Source organism: Mesocricetus auratus, unplaced genomic scaffold (genome assembly GCF_017639785.1).
Source record: "Mesocricetus auratus isolate SY011 unplaced genomic scaffold, BCM_Maur_2.0 Super-Scaffold_2245, whole genome shotgun sequence".
NCBI classification, from domain to species: Eukaryota; Metazoa; Chordata; class Mammalia; order Rodentia; family Cricetidae; genus Mesocricetus; species Mesocricetus auratus.
Window position 1 is genome coordinate 5048685 of NW_024429180.1, and position 18534 is coordinate 5067218.

Sequence of the window (18534 nt, forward strand, 5' to 3'; positions counted from 1 at the left end):
AAATTTTGAAATTTCCCCAGAATCCAATCTTCGTTTAAATATAATTCATGATTTTCGGATTATGAATGGATGTGCCAACTAGTTCACATCAAAGTGGAGAGTACCTGACCCGCAATGCCTGGATCCCCTAGAGCTGTTTTCCAAGACATAAGGGGCAGTGCATCGAAATTTGAGACAATCAGTGTGGATTACTGGTCCAGGCTAAAGGTGTCCCTCCTAGTTACCAGCCAGACATATCCACCTGCTATGGTAGCGTACACCTTCACATCGCAGCACATTTTTGCCTGTCTCGTTAGAGGTGTGTGATGTGTGGGACTTGCTTCTTCCTGGGAACTGCCCCTCCTGTCAGGTCCCCATGTGGAACCATGGGTTAAAATCCAGATCTCTTTTGGGAATGCTGACACTTGCTCATCAGAAGTTGTTTTTACTGTTCTAGACAGGAGGAGTTCTTCCCAACAAAATGTTCCTCCTCTGCTTCCACCCATTTCCAAGCTTTAACAACTGCAACACATGCCAGAGCATTCTTGATAGTGTAGAAGCCTACATCCCTAAGGAAGGTGTTGGAGAAAGTGAATGGGGTTCCCAGACACTCACTCTCTGGACTCTGTTTCCCCTCCCTCAAGTTTAAAGTCCCATTAATCATCACACTACACTCCAAAACAAGAAATTGTTGTTCTTGAAAGAAGAACCCATAAGGCCCAGGAATTATTTCCAAAATCCATGGAGTTGACAGAGGGTTTCTTGTTTGTTTGTTTGGTTGGTTTTGTTCTGCTTTTACGACTGGGGAGGTAATTGATACAAATGCATGTGCAAGGTCCTAGGTTTCAATTTCCAAAGCGAACTTCTTTTTTTTTTTTTAAGCTGAATGTGATGACCAGTATCTCAGCATCTCTGCTAGTGAGGGACAAACAGACCATTAGGACTCTGCTGGCCAGTCGGCTTAATCTACTTAACAAGTTCCAAGCTGGTGATAGGCTCGGGTCTCAAATAAAAGGTGCTTGGCATTTGAGGACAACATCTCAAGCTGTCCCCTGGCCTCCACATAAACAAACACACAAGAGCATGCACACATACACTCACATACACACTGACACACACACACACATACACACACTCACACACATATACACATACACACTCACATGCACACAGACACACACTCATGTGCACACATACATGCACACACACAGACACACACACTCACATACATGCATGTATGCACACGCACACACACTTCAGGTAAAAAGTCATTATGATTTTGTGCCTTGGTACACTATTTTATTGGAGAAATACCATATTTTCTAGAATGCTGCTTTATATCTCATGGCTAAGTAGAGTCTTTCTACCCAGGTGGAGTGTTGGTGATCATTTACACAGTGGAAAATCATTTTCCTAGTCATGTTTTCCTTGGTTCCAAAGAACAGCACTCTAAGGAGATTTAAAAAATGGGGAGGGGGGTGTGATATCTCATTTCAGAGACGAGGAAACTGAACCAAGAAAAATCAGGTGAAAGCAAAGTCAAATTAGAAGCTTCTGATACACTGAAATGCATTCAAACCGCCACCTAACTAATCCAGGAAACAGCAACAACACAGCTCATAATTTCCTCTCTCCTGTCTTGAGACCCTCAGAGGCAGGAGGCAGGAAGAGACAAGAGAATTGCTACAGAACAATCAAGTTACTTTCCCTGTCCCCATGGCTTGCTAGGCAAAACAGAGCAATTTCACAGCCTGCAGTGTTATGGTGTCTAGTCATAGTTCCCAGATAAAGAAGGGAAAGAGTACCAATCATAAGTCAATGGCATCATTATTAAAACAGGACGCTTATGCTAATTTCCAAAGAAAATCCTGTAAGACTACAACAGCTGTGTTGTTGGTAACTTACATAGCCATAAGTATATGTGCCCTCATGACAGTGTTCAAAAACATGCTATTGTTGTTATTGTTGTTTTTGCTGTCAGTAAAATAGTTGATGGGGCGCCGCCATTTTCTTGGGGTAACTGGAAGAAAAGCAATACACAGATCTGAGGCAATTGCGGAGATGATTCAGGCATGGGCTCAGGAATCCACTTCTAATGATAGGTTACTTTGGTCGAGTATGCTCACCTTTTCTCTCCCAGGTGTGAGTACCACAGTAAACCTTGTTGTGAACCCAAGCAAAGCTCTTAAGCCATGCAATAAACAGGCTTCCTTATCTATGGGGGCAGACATCGCACTCTGCAGAAAATGAATAGGAACTTTCTAAAACTGAATGCTCTCCAGGTGAAAGGGAAAAAACAAAACAAAACATACTTGCATTCGGCCTACTATAGCTACGCCAGGATGACACCAGCTGGCGATTGTTTCTTGCTAACAGATTGCAGCTACTATGATTCCTACATAAATTATTAAAATAATAAAAGTAATGTCTCTCAAAAAGCTCCCTTCCCCTTCCTCTGCTGTCTAGCGATAAGCTTAACGCTTACCTACCTGTTAGGCGATTTGTCCACCTAATTTTATGCCTTAATAAGCTTCACTACAATTGTCTTCCTACCTGATGTTTTGTCTGCCTTCACTATCTCCCTCTGTTCTTTGCAAATATTCTCAAGCCTGCTACCAGCACCGCATAACCCCCTCCCCCCTCGGGATTCAAACTTTTGATTAGAACAGTCCTCATTTAACCAAGTTCAGTTGGGAGACAAAATTGCATCTCGCCTTCTTCCTTTTCCCACTGGTACAAGAAACGGTCTTTGAAGACACCCTGGAGGGATTAGAGGTCCAGACAGACCCAGAGAATAGCGCTGGATGCCCCGTGCTTGCACACGGGGACGTAGAAATGATGCAGATGGAAAGCAAACCACATCACCAGTCTGACTGGTTGCACGAATCCTCTTTCAAGAGTGAGTCCCGGGTGGAGAGACGGCCCAGCCGTTCAGGGGACTGATTGTTCTTCTGGGAGAACTGGGTTTGATTTCCAGCACCATATGACGCTTGCAACAGTCCGGGGGGAACCAAACACTCTCTGTCCTCTTCAGCACCGCAGGCGCAACAGGACGCAGACATACACCCATGCATGTGCAATTTAAAAACACGAAATGAACAATAAAAAAAACTACTTCCTTCTTGATTTTGTAGACGAGCCCTGCCCCCAAGTCCCTCAGTGACACAGTTTGCAGGCCACGCTAGTCTCTTCCTCAGGAAGTTATTAGAAGCATCTGGAAAGTCAGGAGCAGATCACAGACAGAGCTGTCATCTAGACTAAACGCACCCCTCTTCCCTGCGTCATTGTGACTTCGAGGCAGCTGTGCCACTACAGACTGCATTTCAGAATTCCTATGCATATGAATGGATAATTTTTTTTTTGGCTTTGTTGTCTAACCTTCCTCACCCGCCGAAGACAGCAGCCTGTCTTGGAAGCACGGAAACTGCAACTGTGTGCATAATGTGTGTTCATTAACTCAGCAGAGCATAAACAATGCGCTAGCGTTTGCGTAGTAGGTGCGCAGTTATTTCTTCAACAAGAGTTTGCTGAGCATTTACCATATTGCTCTGGAGGCTTGAGCTGCACCATGAAACAAGACCAGTCGAGAGCTGCATCCCAACGGAGAGGGGAAGGGATGAAGAAATAGATAAAATTAGTTCGTTTAACCCACAATATACACGAGGGGAAGGGATGAAGAAATAGATAAAATTAGTTCGTTTAACCCACAATATACACATGAGATGCACATATAATACATTAAGTGCCAGGAACATGTTGATACTTGGCTTACATTCGGAAGCAATGAAGATACTGATGTTTACTCTCAAGAATTTAAATGTTAGAAAAATAAAAAACAGTACATAAGATTAGAGACTGGGAAATTTATCCTATTAAGGTTGGTGGGACATTATAAAAATTTAATTCTGAGAGAGGAGAGGAGAGCAGAGCAGAGGAGAGAAGAGCAGAGAGTCACGGAGGTATGTGAGCCATCTATAAGTAATCAATTGGTCTATTTTATTTTGTTGGGATAGACTATAAGTGGTCAAATGTAGAAACAAAAGCCAGTTAAGTGGCCATTCCAGTAACCATAAGAGAGGTGGCAACGGCTCCAGCTAAGACAAGGGAGTAGCAGAGCAGGTGGTGGAAAGCGACCTTTTGAAGACGGATTAGTGCACATCCCATGGCGAGTTGAAGTTTACATGAAAGAAAAAACGAAAAAGAGGAGTCCAGGATAATATCAGGACTTGAGACATAAGCCCCTAGAGGATGGAGCTGTTGCCGGCAGTTTGCCTACCAGGATCATTACAAATGCTAGAGAGAAGTGATGAAGGTGCCGTCCATCGATCGATCGATCCCACTGGACAGGGAAACGAGTGTCGTTTCCCGCAGCTACCTCCAGCAGGAGCAGGGTGCACCAGCCTCACCGGACACCCAGGAACAGCTTGCTGCCCAGACCTTAGGTACGACGCTCTGCAGCTGGGAAGAATCTGGAACTTGGGAGGCACTGGGTAGAGAAGGGCACTGGGGAGACTGGGGGGCACACATCGGAAATATAGGAGTGGGTGTGAGGCAGCTGGTGAGCAAGCTCGTGGAAACGAAGGATGAGAAAGCAGCAAGCCCAGCTAAAAGCCCGTGGAGTTATCCAAGAAACCAACCATCAGGGCTCGGGCGACGGAGGCCAAAGTGAAGGAAATAATTTACCAACTTACAAGTCCACACACTTGGAATGGGGAGGTATGAGTTCCCTCATTTCCCAACAACAGGACAGAAATTTCCTGGGGTGGAGGGAAATGACAACCATCGGATTTAGATTGAGCAGACATTTCTTTGGGGTAAGTAGTCAATTACTCCCTTCGGCTTTTGCCCAGATCTAAGCTGAGGGGGGGTGGTCGTATAACATTTTTCCACTGGCTGAGGGAACTATCATTTATGGGGAGCTTCTGTTTCTTGTAACCACACCCCAAATCCCACTTGGACTCAGGTGCTGTTTTAGTTGGGTTTTTGTTGTTGTTCTTGTTGTGAAGAGACACCATGACCACTGCAATTCTTACAAATGAAAACATTCAATGTTGGTGGCTTACATTTTCTGAGGTTTAGTCCATTATTGTCATGGTGAGACACGGTGCCATGGGGTCAGACACGTTGCTGGATAAGTAGCTCAGTGTCCTACATCTTGACTGGCCATCAACAGGAAGCTATCTGAGGCACCAGTTGTACCATGAGCATATGTGAGACCGCAAAGCCCACCTCCACAGTAACATACTTCTTCCAACAAGAACACACCTGCTCCAACAAGGCCACACCTACTCCAACAAGGCCACACCTACTCCAACAAGGCCACACCTCCCAATAGTGCCACTCCCTTTGGGGGCTGCTGTCTTTCAAACCCCCTCAGGAGTAATCCACATTAACGTCAGCTGTGAGCCTTCCTTGGTGAACTGTGGAGGCTGTCTGCTAGCTTTCTCTGCTCTCTGGTGGAATTTTCTCCGGACCTCACTAGTAGCTGCCTCAGTGGTTTTCCTGTCACCAGATGCAGCCCTCATCTTTACCAAACAAGTAGATTTTTTTTAGCTTTAGAACACATAAGAAAACATCTATTGCACTCCTTACAAACAGTAAAGTGTATTTAGTAGAGCCATCACCTTTACCATGTTTTCCTCAGGATATATTGCCACAACACATTTTGAGTTAAAGAGCACACATCATTAAGTGTGGATCAAGACCATCTAACCTTCTCTCAAATTGTGCTAGTCTAGCCTTCAGCAGCAGCACACGAATGCTTATTTTCCACTACAGCCTGAAATTTGCTGCAAAAAAAAAAAAACACTACGTAATGCTTCAAAAAAAAAAAACTGGCCATCGTCATCGTTGTGCAGGGGCCACTTTGATCTTCTCCGTCGTTCCAGTTTTAGCATATTGAAGAATCTAACACGTGAACAAACATTTGGAAATGTCCTCCTTAGGTATTAAGAAACCAGAAGAAGGCACTAACTCAGGGGAGAAAGGAAACCAACCCAGGGCGGGGCGGGGCGCCAGGGGGTGGGGTGGGGGACAGATAAGAATGAAGAGTAATGACATGTAAGTTGAAGAATCTATGGTGAATCCTGCCCCACTGTGTGCCAACGGCAACGGTCGATTTGAGAGCTGCAAAAGAATAATGGGAACGCAAGTGGAACTGGGTATCTGGAGGCCAGGTTTGAACTCTGTACTGAAGACGTCAGCATGGTCGTTCTCATATCAGGCAGCAAATCACACAGACTGTTATGTAAGCACATGTTGACAAGAGTGTGTGAAGTACCAAGTGAGCCGTTGGTAGGATCTAAAGTAGAAATTAGACTCAAATCAAGAGAACCATAGGGGCCGAACCAAAAAAAAAAGGAGAAAAGGATTCTGGGGATGGAGCCAATAAGACTTAGCGACCAGGTATAAAGAAGCAAGTGGGGGCAGGAGGTGTCTCAGCGTGTCCCGGCTCGGGATGTTCCACAGACACTGATGTCATTAATACGGATGGTAAAACACATATGGGATTAGGTGCAAAAAAATCGGTGTGGATAATTATTAGTTCTCTTAGCAAATTAAAATGTTTGCATTTTCCAAATGGGCTTGGCCTTCAAAACGTTTACATTTCATTTTTAGCAAAAGAAAGCTTTGAAAGTACTCGTCAATTTTTCTGCAGCAAGACAGATAAACTTAGTTTAATTACAAGCTTGGGAAGGAGAAGTCTAGGTAGACTTTGCACGTTTTGCAAAGACTGTGTTTCATGTATAATTCAGGATAGGATACAGTGCTCCTTGCTCGTACACTGGCCACAAGTTATTCTCTGTCTCTGCCCCTCTCTAGTGTCCAATCCATATATGTGGATGTATGCTTTCTATCACGAGAAATCAAAGATCTAAAGTGGCTTCTAAGGGATGTTTGGGGCATTTGCTCTTTGCTCCATTAGCACGGCATTTCTCAACAGCACAGGAAGCAGATGGTCTGAAAACTCCCCAAGGACAGACATTAAGTAGGACTCTTACCTTGTTACAGCTACAGCATTCGGCAGAGTGCCTTCTTCGCACCTAGTAGGCATCCGAGCAAACATTCCTCCTGATATGCCAAGAAGCAATTAGGGAAGGTAGCTTGGTGGATAAAATGCTTGTGGTGCACACGTGAGGGCCTAAGTTTGATCCCTGGTACCCATGTCAAGCTGCTAAGCTTTTACAAGAACAAGCAATCCTTATTCTGGGAGGAGAGAAGAGCTGGGGAAACAGGAAGATCCATAGAGCTTGCTGGTCAACCATCTGGAGGAACTGGTGAGCTGTGGAGTCAGTGAGAGTCTGGAAAGGAAGCAGAGTGAGGCCAACACAGGCAGACACACAAACACTCTCTCTCTCTCTCACCCACACACACATACACACACTCTCTCTCACACACTCACACACACACACACTCTCTCTCTCTCTCCCAAAAATAAAGAAATAGAAAAGGGAAAAGATTATACAAGAGACAAATAAGTATCCACAAGCTCCCTGCCAAGGGGTGCCTAGCTTCCAAACCCTGACGGTTCTCACTCACGTTTTATATAAGGCAAAGTGAGTTTGGACTTCCCTGGTAAATCACTCACTGTGTTCTCACTACCGATAACTGGATTCTCAGTGTGACCTTTCCCTACCATTTAATCCCATGCTCCCCAGGAAATGTCTGATGAATTATACCACTCAAAAGCAAAATGCTGCTACATATATATGAATATCTGCATTCATTTGTCAAAATGACCAGTCACCTTGCCATGGATACTGACAGTTACCTGACATAGTTTTGCTGTCTTCTCGTAGAAAATTAGAATATTCTAAATACAAAATATTATTATTTAATTTTTTATTATACTCTAATTAAAAACACATCAGTAGTTTAGTGTAACTAAACCTGGTCGCAGAAACCCAAGTCAAGATCCTAAATACAACCTCAGCACCTCATACCCATTGTTTTCAATTAATTAATAAGTATTTGTTTCTAAGGTCATGCTGTGCGATTCATGGTTTTTATGCAATTAGTTCTTAAGTGTACTCCAGACACCCAAATTCATTGTACTTTTCCTGCACAAAAAGTGATTTCCGAGCCATTGCTCTTTTGTTCCTCCCCCCCCACCATGGTCTGTAGAAATCTACTGAACATTCTGCCCTGCAAATCATCTTTAAGTGTTTAATGTTAGTTCTTCTAAGTTATTGTTAGGTAAATGTTGTTCTTGTGGCTTTGTAAGGCAAAGCCACATCATTTAAGTGTCTAAGTCTAAGGTGCTGTCCTGGTGGTAGATGTAAGAACATCTCATGCCTCAGACGTAAGAAAATTGAAACATCTGACTTTGGCGATCCGTTGTGAGGAACTCTGTTTCCTAAATACACAGGGTGGTAGAAAGAGACAGAGAGAGAGAGAGAGAGAGAGAGAGAGAGAGAGAGAGAGAGAGAGAGGGAGAGAGAGAGAGAGTTTTAATGTCTAGAAGCCGTCTATCAGGAAAATAACTCAGTCTTCTCTTCCACACTCAGGGAAAATGTCTCTTCTATGGAGACCTGGCTCTCTCTATTCCACACTGGCTTCATTATCTCCTCCAATGTTGCAGGTGACTGGAGCTGTACAACTCTGTTTTCATAGTGCATATTTAAACTATCTTTATGTGACTGACCCTTGAGGGAAACCGTGACTTCTTTGTGGGATGATAACCTCGGGTGTTTGTTTCTGTGTGTCTGTGTCTGGGCTGGCGTGTGCCACAGTGTACATGTGGAAGTCAGGGGCCATTTGCTTCTCTCCTTTGACCATGTGGATTCCAAGTATCAAGTTCTCTTGATCATTTATATGGGTGTTGATCCAGCTGAAAAGTGCATAATTCCAGGATGATGTCCCATGGCCACTGCCCATCTCTTATCCTATGGAATGCGTACAAAAGGTATGATTGCCGTGGTACAGTACAGATGGCGTGTTACACTATGACCTGACCTAATCAATAGGTCCTTTAAAAGCAAAATATGTCCCCCAGCTGACCTCAGAGAAAAAGTTAGAGAGAGAGATACATTTCTACTGACCTTGAAGAAGCTGGAAACTGCCTGCTGTGGGAGCCCAAGGCAAGGAGCTGAGGGCGGCATTCGGGAGCCGAGAGTCATCCCTCGCCTGGAAGGAAACAGGGGCCCAATCATCCACCTCAAGAAGCTGTATTCTGCCTAACCCTGAATTATTTTGGAAGCAACTCTCTCAGTACCTTCACGTGGGAAATCGATCAAACCGAGACCTTGGTGCTAGCATTTCGGGACGCTAAGGAGAAGGACCACAGACTTATCCCCGTAGGACTATGAAGCCGAAAGTGTTTTTTAAGAACCCGTTACCCTGATGGTCACTTGTTCTATTACAATAGAAAACTATGTACTAGCTTAGTGCCATGTGTGCAATAAAACATGAGTAGGTTAATTGATGGTTCATTTGAATTAGCAAATGAGATTATGGAAGAAAAGAAGGAAAGAAGGAAGGAAGGAAGGAAGGAAGGGAGGGAGGGAGGGAGGGAGGGAGGGAGGGAGGGAGGGAGGGGGGAGGAGCACAGAGGGAAGGAGGAAGGGAAGGAAAAGTAAGGGGAGACAGGGCAGAGCAGAGAGGGAAAAGGAAAGAAGAAATACATCGCCCGGGAGAGCAGGTGTTCCCCTGATTGATGGACCTTTCCCAGCCGAAGGAGCAAGGCAGACGTATTACGCTGGCTTCAATTAGTTTCTTTCCCATCATGTTTCCTGACTCCCATCCCATCCCTCATCCCTAATCTTTTGGTGACCCTTCTGTTGTTTCTACCCTGACTTCAGCTTGTCCCGGGGAAAAGAAAACCACAGCCCTAACAACTGTCAGCTGGCATTCTCCCACTGAATATAAATAACATTACACTATATTGGCATCATCTGGGAACTCTCCGCAATTACAAACAAGGCAGAAACAAGACCACTTCACAAGCACCATCACAAACATAGCGGAAGCGCAGAGACCAAAGCAAAGGCACCATGGAATTATGAAGTATGTGGCCTAGTCCACTTCCGTATCTGTTCCCCATTCTTCACGAACCTCAGGTTTGTTTATTTATTTTATTTTTATTTATTTTTGGTTTTTTGAGACAGGGTTTCTCTGTGTTGTTTTGGAGGCTGTCCTGTAACTCGCTCTGTAGACCAGGCTGGCCTCAAACTCACAGATATCTGCCCACCCCTGCCTCCCGAGTGCTGGGACCTCAGGTTTATTTCTATATCCATGAAGATATTCGGCTATGTAGGGGATGCCAATCCAAACCACTGCTTGTTTGAGCTCTTCCACCAATAACTTGCCACCTTCAAATCTTATCATATGACCTTCCTAACTTCCTCTTCTCAAGATGATCCTTCTTGAGGGCAGCTAGAAACAAATTGCTCTTTGTCTTAGTGTGCACTCCTGGCCGTTCCTGCCTTGGCCGGCTTCTGCACGAGTGTGGGGATCTATGTTCCTCTTACAAACAATGCCGTGAATGAACAACCTCATTCTTGGCACGAGCCAGTCAAAACATCTGACTCAAAGAGTTTTGCATCGCCGGGCGGTGGTGGCACACACCTTTAATCCCAGCACTCGGGAGGCAGAGGCAGGCGGATTCCTGTGAGTTCAAGGCCAGCCTGGTCTACAAGAGCTAGTTCCAGGACAGACTCCAAAGCCACAGAGAAACCCTGTCTCAAAGAGTTTTGCATCAAATAAATAGTCAAGCGCCCTCATCTCCAATGAGAGCACTTGAGACTTGTCTAGAGCTGGTTTTCTCTGTCTGCTCAAAGGGGTGACTTGATATCAAGTCAGAGTACTACTGATCTGATCATAAATCACTGTATGATTTCTGCTTCTCTTATTCCTCTCTCTACCCAACCCCTCCTCCCCATTTCTGCTCCCTAACGTCCAAAGGCACAAATCTTGTTTGGACTCTGTCTTGCCCATGTTCAGCTATTTTGAGAAGGGCAGAGGCAGAATTTCCTTGAGTAAACAAATGTCAGACGACATGAAGTACGTAAACTTGGGTTGAGGCCAAGAACTGGAGTGTAATGGCTGTTGGTTTTATTTAAAATGAAAACTTAATGTCACCTGTGGGTTATGCTAAGAATAAAGGCGTGATAGAATCCAACAAGTAAGTGTGGTTAGTAGGATACATGGTTGAGGTAGACTTGGATTTGATTGACATTTCAAGGAAGAAGCTCTAGGGACTGGGACAAAGGGTCTTTGAATGTTGCTTGCTCTAAACGTGAAATCCTCACCTTTTGATAAACAATGCCCTTTGGAGTAAGGACAACCGCTGTCCTCCATGCCACACCCCAGGTTTGTTAAATGACAATCTGGGGCACAGGAAACCATGTGACAGGGGTCGTATCACTATCTAAGCAATTCCAGGCTTCTCCTTCCCGTCCCACTGCTGGCAGGCCGGCTCTTCTTTTGTGTGAAAAGTCCAGGCACCTGCAGGCAGATGTTGGTATGGGAGCCAAGCTGAGGCAATTCCTCCAAGGGTCAGTGTGATAACTTTGTTCGTGACGGACAATAGCACTTTGTTCATGGCGGATAATAGCACTATGTTCTGGAATGTCAGCTCTCAATAGGAAGAGATGGTTGTGTCTCTCAGAATTGGATATGTATTTCTATTTCCCCATGCCTCCTCCATGCTTTAAAAAAAAACACTTTCTAATCATATATTTAAATTAAAAACAAGCTTGCTTCCCATGTCAGTCCCAGCTCCCTCTCCCTCCCCTCCATGCCCATTTCCCCCCACCAGACCCTCTGCCCCCCACCCAATCCCCACTCCACTCCTCAAGGAGGGTGAGGCCCTCCATGGGGGATCTCTGGAGTCTGTCATTTCATCCAGGGCAGGGCCTAGACCTTCCCCCAAGAGTCCAGGGTGAGAGTGCATCCCTCATTGTTGGATGGGAGCCCAAAGTCCATTTGTACATCAGGGATAAATACTGATCTACTACCCAAAGCCCCATAGATTGCCTAGGCCTCCTCACTGACACCCACATTCAGGGGTCTGGATCACCCCCATGCTGGCCTCTCAGCCATCAGTCTGGGATCCAAGAGCTCCTCCTGTTCAGGTCAGCTGTTTCTCTGGGTTTCACCAGCCCAGTTTTGACCCCTTTGCTCATCACTCCTCCCTGTCTGTCACTGGTTTCCAGGGGTTCAGTTCAGTGGTTAGCTGTCGGTGTCTGCCTCTGCTTCCGTCTGTCACTGGATGAAGGTTCTAGGATGGTGTGTAAGATAGTCATCAAAATCATTATCACCTCCCCGATTTTTTTAAGAGATACAACCGATGTATGTACGTCATTGTGAATACTCCCAGTCAGAGTCCCCGCTTTTCCTTTCTTTGGGTTTGACTTGGTACCTAGTTTACACTGCTGGCCCTTAACAGAGGCCTCTCGCACAGCCGAATGCATCCTGGTTTTTAAAGGGTCGGTTCTCATTGTCCCAGACACTCCTTCACCCAGGACTGTGCGGTCCCATGATGATTTGAGCTCCCCTTTCACTCCTACCAGGGGCTCTCAAAGCTTCAAACTCGCCCCTTCCTGCTCCCACCAAGGCCTGCCTGTCAGCGCTACCGCCCAGGCCTCCCTACCTCCAGCACTAAGAACGATAACTGTTCCAGCTAAAATCCCTAAAGCAATGCGCGCAGAGGAAGCCTGGTTGCGTGACGCCACACCGCGGTGTCGTAGCATCAATACCCTCGTGCTGTGTCCACAAGGATCTTCCTCTGCTCCTGGATCACGCCAACTTCCTTCCTGGAACGGCATATTCCTTATAAAGGACAATGAAATAGCACCCCCGTGTGGTCTGGGGTCAGGCTGACTGCAGCTCCCTGCAAGAGGCAGCCGGTTTCCCAACACTCAGGTTTTCACCTTGAAAACGTCATGCTAATGCTTTACCTCATTCCCACAAAATATCTGCGCGATATCCCCGCTTGCTTTAAGATGGTTTCTTCCTACACTTGGTATTAAAAAGAAAAAAATGATACTGCAGGATTGTCTTTATCTCCTGGTTTTTCATGATCCTGAATGCTCTGCCTCCACTCTGTTACAAGACAGTCTCACGAGAGAGCTTACGAAGTCACACTGTGTGCTCGTTTTCAGTGCTAATCGTTCCACGTTCTATAGCATGCACGTAGAGTTTCTGAAATCTAGCACCCAGCTGAAGACACAGAATGTCACCCGCACCTTTGGAACTCCCTGCCAGCCCCCCCTGAACACCCCTTCCGGCCCAGAGTGAGTTGTTCGGAAGCTCGCATCTGTCTTTTCGCTCTCTGGCTTGCTTTTGGGTGCTGGGGGCTGAAGGCCGGCGTTGACCTCCATCATACAGTCAGACTCCTTTTCTTTCTTTCCTTCTCAGTTTCCTCTGCAGATGTGCAGGACTGGACACGGCTTCCCACAGGCTAAGCCGGTGCTACATCCCTGAGCGGTCCCTAGCCCAGCTTTTAAAAGTATCTCTGCTTTCTTTGTAGTTTAAAAACGATACATGTGACTTCCGGCAGCGCATTGTTTGGTTTAATCTTCTTTCTAAATTTGTATGAGCAGCCTCAGTGGAGGTTCTTCTAAAGGCTTCCCTGAACTCTGCCTTTCACTAAATCATGTGGGCATTTGTAGATATTGTTCATTTGTTTTCTTTGGAGTCTTATTATGTCTTTCACACAGTGTCTCAAATATGAATTTATTTATCTTTTTTTTTCTTCACAGAGGACAAAAACATTAGGAGCTATTCTTTCTGAAGTAGAGGGCTGTTACATACATTTCCTAGTTCTCAAATACTTAGCATGGGACAATTCTTTGAGAAAAAGATAGCAACATTAACCCTGTCCTGTGCACATTCTTTAAAGTCACCTTTTTTAGTTTTTCATTTCCACACAGTTTCATTTTGTGAACACATCCCAAATGACTGAGAACCTGTAATAAATTACTGAAGTGAAGACTTGCAGTCCCTGGAGGTGTTCGGAGTTTCCCACGTGGCTGTTGAAATGTGCAATTGCCAACTCTAGTTTCCAGTGTTGTACTATGGGAGCAAATTTCTACCTACAAAGGAGCTTTTTAAACAGAACCATGTATTATAATAAGAGAAGATACAAGAGAAATAAAACAAGCAAACAACAAAAAGTGCTGCATTTGGTGAGTGAGATGTGCATTGTTCCATGGATACTGTGTGAGCATCCTCCAGAGGTAAGACAGACTTTGACTAGGCTCTAGGTAGGATGCACAGTGAGGAGGACAGGATCCCCACCCAGGAAGAGCCTGCACACTTCCTGTATAGAAAGTTGACTTCCGGAAAAGGCCTATCATTTTCCCTCATAAGTTCTCTGGAATTATCTACATGAGGCCCACACAAGATTGGGCCCATTAACACTCCGGGTTGCAGAATGGGTTGGAGCCTATGAGGCCTGCCTGTCCCCAAGAAGATGTGAGCAGTTAACATTTGCTGGGCAGGGAGGGAATTTTCCTCAGTGGTGTAGCTGCCCACAAGTTGTCCAAGCTCCTGTAACTGCCAGTGACACTCGGTTCCTTTGTCTCTGTCAGTGCCCTAGCGTGGCGAAGTGCGTGGCTTCTGAATGCCTCCGCGGGAAAAGCTCGCACTGGTGGGCTGTAAGACAACGCAGTAGGGAGAATGGCAAATTGCAGAAGTAGGAACTGGAAAGAGAATAACTTCAACCCTGACAGTCAGAGGAGGCTTGAAGAGAAGGGAAGCGGCCGGGCTCTGGAAGAGTAAGGGGGCTCTATCCGTCAAGCTGAATTGAAGTGGTGGCGCTCTTAGGGCAGGGGCTCAGAGTTAGGAAGGGGAAGACCAAGCGCTCTGGAAGCGGTGCATCCTCTCATTGGCTGCAACACATAACTTGGGGGGGGGGTGGTAGAAGGGTGACGTCGTAAGATAATTCCCAAACTGCCTGTAGTGTGTTTCAGTGTGCCAGCATTTCTTCCAGAAGGGACCCAGCCACGCGCGTTGATAACAACAAATAAAATGCAGGCAGGTACATGCATTATCTGCGCTCGTGTGCATGTGTGCACGCAACCACACGCATGCACGCGCACATGCATACACACCCACTGTCCTGCTGTCCAACAGTAGCGTCCTGCGCTGTCTACCAGTATTTCTTGGAAATGCTTACGATATGACCGTGCCGTTTCTCGGGGAGTCCCCGAGTATCGGTCGGCTCCTGACATTTTCAGCGCCCGTCCTCCCTGGGCCTGCTGCCCATCACCCTGGCCTGTGCACTGCTGGCCACTGCCTCTCTACCCTCTCATCCTCTTTCAGGGGTTTTCTTCCAAGTGTCTCCCCTCTGCGACATCAAGACCCTGCCTGGCTCTCAGCGTCTCCGCTTTGCTCCCTACTGAGCTGCAAAGGAACCTGGTGCCTTCAGCCAACATGAGCAAGCAGGGAAGAGGGAGGGGGACTGAACCAGTCGTAACCGGAGCACTGGGAAGCTGTAAAGAAACTCAAGCCCTCCAACATACTGATTCAGACTCTCTTACGTTGCTATCTTCTGCCGTTATCTGACTTTAGATTCCCCCATCGGCCACCTCTACTGTCCTTCTAGGTTTGTTCACTCGTTTTTTTTTTTTTTTAAGATTGCGTTCATTTCACTTTATGTGCCTGTGTGTGTCCTGTGTGTCTTGTGAGCGCAGACTCCCATGGAGGCCAGAAGGGGGCGCCAGACACCCCGGAACTGGAGTTGTGAGCCCGTAATGCAAGTGCTGGGGGTTGAACACAGGTTCCTGGGCAAGAGCAGCAAATGGTTTTAAGTGCTAAGCCAGCCGTGTCTCCAGGCCCCATTCCATATTGTTACGCCATGACCTTACCTCTCCGTTTCCAGTAGCGTCTGCTGTCCATTAATTTCCGCCACAAGCCTCGCTTCTTGTTGATTTTTCCCTTGGGTAAAGTAGTCAGGCGGACTATGCTTTGAACATGCATGGCTCAGCCTGCGCAATTGAAAGCATAGAACAAGTCAAACAGCTGTCAGCAACTCTACAAATTCTGCCTCTTGGACTGAGGCCACGGGAGGCACCTGCAGATAAATGTTACTGTGTCTTTTCCCGCCCCCCTTTGCACATCCCTAGTAAGCAAAGAGACATTGTGGCCATCGATTGCTACAAAGTCTGCTAATAACCAACCGTAACAGGTGGGTACAAGCGGAAGATGATGTTTTAGCGCAACCTGCGCGCTGCCAGGAATCATCCCCTAGAGTCTCTCTACCCTAATCGTTTACTTTTACGAACACAAGAGACAAGAAAAGTCGGTGCAGAACTAACATAAAACCCAGGGAGCAGAAAGTAATAGGAAGCTACACCACTTAAAACCTCCCGGATCTCTGGAGAAAACCACTTTCTAAACAATTACAGTATGTTTTGTTAACATCATCTCCTCCATAGCCATGAAACAGATTTTTTTTACTAATAAGCAAAAGAGAAACCAAAAATAGTAAAAAAAAAAAATAAAAAATAAAAAGGAGCAAGACTTACATTATATGTGTGGATTAGATCGATCGTAGTCAATTTTTTTCTCTCCATAATATCATCACTCACTAAAGAAGCAATGCAGCTATTTGGAAATAAGTAATTTATAAACTCTGGAGTTTTCTGTAATAACACATTTTAGGCAGCTTCCGTAGAAGTCTTATCAGTGCCGCTTGTCACCGTTGCTTCCAGTTTTGTTTTGTTAGAAAGAACGTTTTGTTGAGTACACTTACTGGGAGCAATGGCTGTGAAGTAGCTACAGCACTGTGTGCATCTCAGCACTGTTTGTAAACGTTTCTCAGCAGCCGCCAGTCCCGAAACGCCGCCATTCACTGGCACAACTGACTTACGAAGAGTATCCAAGATGTCTTGGAGTTTGGGGGATCACCAGTTAACAAATTCATTTTAGGGGACGAGAAGTGGGGGAGAGAGAGAGAGAGAGAGAGAGAGAGAGAGAGAGAGAGAGAGAGAGAGAGAGAGAGAGAGAGAGAGAGAGAGAGAGAGAGAGAGAGAATATGAGTGTGTGTTTACATTCCCTGACGTAAGAAAAGTGGTTTTAGCTGATTGGTCAGATCTGGAGAAAAAAAAATTAATAGGATCTTAATAGAAACTGTCGAGCTCCTTATCACTTAATCCATGCAGAAATATTCTCTAAGAAAGGGGCTGGGTCGCGTGCTATTTGGACATACTTACAGTATCTACAGGGTAAATATATGCGCCAATGGGAGGTAACCTCATTCAAACCACCACGAGGAATAAAAACAATCTAAAAGAGACCATGAGCGTGGGCGGGCTTGGCAGGAAGAGGGAAGAATGGGAAGGGTGTGGTGGAAGTGCTCGCATGTGTAGTTTCAAAATAAAAAAAATCTATTTAAAATGTTTTTAATTCTAAAAAATACAAAGGGACAACGGTGTGTTGGCTTCCTTTGTAAGACTTAGTGAAAAGGAGTGAAGGGATAAACACCTTTGCTCTGTTAGAGGAAGACGGTCCTGCCCGTGTCAGATGGCAGTGTGGGCGTTAGTAGACTCAACCCTGTGCCCCTTTGATCTTCTGGCCCGCCTCTGTTGGTGTGCTCCAAATCTTTGCATTTCCCTGGTGAAGAGTGAAAGCCCCGCCCGGGGGGCTAATTTGCATAATGTCCCGAGATGCTGGGAGACACAGGGGCACCCTGTGTGCCCACGCTCTTCTGCTTCCTGGTTGGCTGGTTTGGTGTAGGAACAAAGGAGAACAGTGGGATGTCTTCTCCTCACTCAGGAAGCAAGCCTGGTGTTCGTACTCGACTCCAGCCAGCATCATCAGGGACTGTGACGATGCTGGGAGTTTCTTTTCTTTTTTAATTTATTTTACGTGTATGAGTGTTCTGTCCGCATGAAGTCTGCGCGCCGTAGGTGGGCCTGGTACCCAGGGGTGTCAAGAGAGGGTGTTGAACCGTCCGAGCCTGCAGTTGCAGACCACCACGTGGGTTCTGGAAATCTGACCCAGGCCCTCTGGAAGAGCAACCAATGATCTTAGCCGCTGACCCATCTCTCCAGCCCTAACACCTTTTCGTTGGACCCTTGGTTGATGCAACAGGACTGATGGCAAAGGCATACCGGCTTGGTAAAGATTCTATGGAGCCAGACTGAGAAATTGGAGATAAATGCTGTGAAGCACAGTTCATGCATTCTTCTGAGCAATATCTTTTTAAAAGTCAAAGTCTTCAGCAGTGCCCTCTTGGATGCCTTTCAGTTTTGTTTTCCTCATAGATACAATGAATACTTCCAAGGTTATTAAATACAATAAGGCAGTGGGTCCAAGATCTAACACTAATGCACTAACCGACTTACTGGAGCCCATTCTATATGGAGAGATACCTTACACAGCCTAGACACAGGGGTGTGGGCAGTGAAGAGGGGCCTTGGTCCTGCCTCATCAAGATGATGGGACAGACTTAGTAGACTTCCTACAGGAGGCCTTAACCTCTTCACTGAGCAGACAGGAAATGGGCGGAGGGAGTGGGGGTAGCAGGAGGAGAGGAGGGAAGGGGAACTGGGATTGGAATGTAAAATATAAATTAATTCTTAAAAGAAAATTTAAAAAAAGACATAG

The 18534-nt window shown here is 45.9% G+C and overlaps 1 long non-coding RNA gene across 1 annotated transcript; it reads right to left on the reverse strand.

Annotated features, from left to right (window-relative positions):
- Positions 1-12500: 12500 nt before the first annotated feature.
- LOC121137218 lies at positions 12501-16859 on the reverse strand. Its single transcript, XR_005874462.1, has 3 exons — positions 16452-16859; positions 15792-15911; positions 12501-14577 (listed from the first exon to the last, which is right to left on the reverse strand). It is a non-coding gene; the product is annotated as an uncharacterized LOC121137218 (long non-coding RNA).
- Positions 16860-18534: the final 1675 nt, after the last annotated feature.